General features: G+C 37.2%; 1 non-coding gene across 1 annotated transcript; it reads left to right on the top strand.

Moving 5' to 3' along the window:
- The first annotated feature begins 2,169 nt into the window (after positions 1-2,169).
- Positions 2,170-2,276, top strand: LOC141682917 (small nucleolar RNA R71). The gene has a single exon (XR_012560006.1). It is a non-coding gene; the product is annotated as a small nucleolar RNA R71 (small nucleolar RNA).
- The last annotated feature ends 1,210 nt before the right edge of the window (positions 2,277-3,486 follow it).

The following is a 3,486-nucleotide window of genomic DNA, read 5'->3' as shown; positions in this document are numbered from 1 at the left end:
CATAGTCATCTTGTGTACACTGAACTATGCTTTGGTTTAGTTCTTAGTCTCCAAGGACAATTATTAGGGCTATTCTGGGTATAGAAATTTATACACGAAGATAGTGTATGATCAATAAAGGATCTACCCCTTCCAGTGAAGGAAGCGAATGTTCAAGGCTGATCCACTTATGCTAGTTCAGGAATCTCTGGCCAGAGTAAATGAAATTAGAAAGGAGTTTCTAATTTGCATAGAACTACACATAGTAAATGGTAAGCAAAGTGATTGAATTAGATAGGCTTGACACGAGATCCATGCCTTGTATTTAATCGGGACATTGTAGGGTAGAAGGAGTTTATTGTACGGTAACTATTCACTGACAGGTTCTTGGTATTCTAAGCAGTGAATTCATATTATCCGGATAGTCGCGATATGCTGAGAAGTATCCCTCACGATGTAGAATAAATATGATTAATTAATTAATCATATTTAATAAATTAGAGATTTATATAAATAATGATAAAATAGTTTTATTATTATTTATTTCTACTACCGGCTTAATATTGAACCTATAGGGTCACACCATAAAAAGAGAATAATTTAATGGTGGAGGAATTAATTAATAATGGCTAAATAATTATTTATTTGTGAAAAAAATAATTAATTGGCAAATTTAATAATTGATTAAATGAGATTTAATTGATTATAAAATAATTAAGAAAAGTTCTTAATATTATTAATTAAAGGATTTAATTTTTGGAAATTAAATCAAGAGAGAGAATTATTTCTAAAATGTTTAGAAAAAGGATTAATGATTAAAAGGTGTTTTAATTATTAATGAGAATAATAAATGGAATAATAATAATAATATTTATGGGAAAATTTCAGCTGAAAATTTTGCCTATAAATACACTATTATAGACCCTAATTTTATTCTAACCCCACATCAAACCCGAAAACCCAAAAAGTTTGGAAAACCCAATTCTCTCCACCTCCTTCCTCCTCCTTAACATCGTTTTCTTGGTGGATACCGGTGGAGTGCTTCACACTTGAGGAGCAACTGCTAAGGATCTCTGATCGTTGTCTCCGAATTATTTTAAAAGGTTAGATTCGATCCCTCGAATTTTTATTCACGATTTATATGCTTTTATTTGGATTTTATATGTGTAAAAGTGTTTTGCCATGCCCCCGCTGCATTTAAAATCCAACAGAGGATAGACCTGTTTCTCCCTTGTATTACCCTCAGGAGGAGTGTGTTCCACAATTTTCTTCCTTGATTCCACTTCTGCTTCCTTCTGCACTTCTTCTTCAGCCACAACTGCATTTTCTAAAACTTGAGATTTTTCAGGCTCTTCGTCTTGCTGAATTTGGGGGCTTGCGACCTTTCCAAGCCTCAAGGTGATGGCGTTCACCTGTTCTTAAACTTCCCTCTTGCCTGGATTGGCTTCTGTAGCACTAGGAAGCGTTCCTTGTGGTCGATTCAATAAGGCGTTAGCAATTTGCCCTATTTGGTTCTTCAGAGTTTTGATAGAAACAGCCTGGCTTTGGCATATAAGAGCCTGGTTTTTGCACATAAGCCTCAACTCCTCCAATTCTTAATTTTCATTCAAAGATTGACCTGCATCATGAGTTTGTTGTTGAAGTTGGAGTTGTTGTCTTGGTGCAAATTGTTGTTGAAAACCAGGAGAATTAAATTGCTTGTTTCCAAACTGCTGGAATGGTTGTTGCATCGCATTCTGATTGTTGCTCCAACTGACGTTAGGATGATTCCAGTTGTCAAGGTGATAAGTGTCTGGAACTGGTTGCTGCGATCTCTGAAAGTTGCTCACAAACTGAGCTGAGTCACTAGATATAGCGCATCGCTCCATCGCATGCGGACCTGCACACAGCTCACAAACACTATTTATCTGCTTAACACCATAGTTAGCCAGATAATCGATCTTCATAGACAACGCCTTTAGTTGAGCAGTGATAGCCGTAGCTGTATCCACTTCAAGAACTCCTGCTACCTTGCCCTGTGGTAATCTCTGGGTTGGATACTGATATTCATTAGCAGCTATCAGTTCAATTAGCTCATAAGCTTCCTCATAGCTCTTTGCCCATAATGCTCCACCTGATGCTGCATCGAGCATGGGTCTTGACTGTGCTCCCAAACCGTTATAGAAGCAGTTGATGATCATCCAATCAGGCATTCCATGATGAGGACACTTCCTAAGCATCTCCTTGTAGCGCTCCCAAGCTTCACATAGAGTTTCTCCCGATTACTGCGCAAATTGAGTAATAGCATTCCTGATTGCAACTGTCTTCGCCATAGGGAAGAATTTAGTAAGAAACTTCTGAGCAAGATCTTCCCAAGTAGTAATCGAACCAGCTGGTATAGAGTGTAACTAGCTCTTAGCCTTGTCCCTCAGAGAGAATGGGAATAGTCTCAGTTTCACCGCATCCTCAGACACACCATTGAACCTGAAGGTGTCACGGATCTCTATGAAATCCCTAATATGCGTACTGGGATCTTCCGTTAGAGAACCCCCAAACTGGACTGAATTCTTTACCATCTGAATTATGCCAGGCTTGGTCTCAAAGGTATTAGCTGTGATAGCTGGCCTGACAATGATAGATTGAATGTCATTGATCTTCGGTTGAGAAAAATCCATCAAGGCTTTCGTTCGTGCTGCTGGATCTCCCATTGTAATGAGTACCTGAAACATAACAAGTAAACCGTAAAAGTAAAAGAGTCTGAGTCAGTCAACTTTAACGACCACTGATGACAAACACATAAACTAAAAATTAACATCCAGTCCCCGGCAGCGACGCCAAAAACTTGTTACGGCGAAAACACGCGCTAAAATTACACGCAAGTATAAGCATTCGCAAGAAGTATAAGATATAAATCAGATTCGTTCCCACAGAGACTCTTTTAGTTAACTTAAGATTATGCACCTATGCAACAATGGTATGGCTATCGCTCAATGCTAAGACAATAACAAGTTGAGATGTTTATAACTAAGATTAAACTAACATGCAATTACCTAACAGATTAAAAGTGATTGTATTAACTATATGAGACCAACATGAGATTCTAACTTCATTAAATGCTTCATTCAAAGTCATTGTTCTTAACCTTAGCATGTAATGGTGATGACAACTAATCGGATAACATGAAACTAGTAAACGCCAACTTTCGTTGTACGAATACCCTACTACCAGACATCCAAAAAAGAGATAGAAGCTGAATAGACACCAATTATGTTGAGACCCTATATGTCTATAGAATTTGACAACATAAAGGTTTAATGTGCAAGTTATCTATTGTGATTACATAGGACAAGTAAGATGGTTAAAATTACCTACGAATCATACATAACAATTATACATGAACCTATGCTAGCATGGCAAGTTTTAAATCCCTATATTCACTTTCGCTTCAATAGAGATTAACACGTTATCTTATATGTTAGCTACGCACATAAGACGAATAAGCACAACCAATACTAGGATATCAATCAA

Source organism: Apium graveolens, chromosome 1 (genome assembly GCF_009905375.1).
Source record: "Apium graveolens cultivar Ventura chromosome 1, ASM990537v1, whole genome shotgun sequence".
Taxonomy (NCBI): Eukaryota; Viridiplantae; Streptophyta; class Magnoliopsida; order Apiales; family Apiaceae; genus Apium; species Apium graveolens.
The sequence above is the reverse complement of the archived record's forward strand: the minus strand, read 5'-3'. Positions and strand labels throughout refer to the sequence as shown.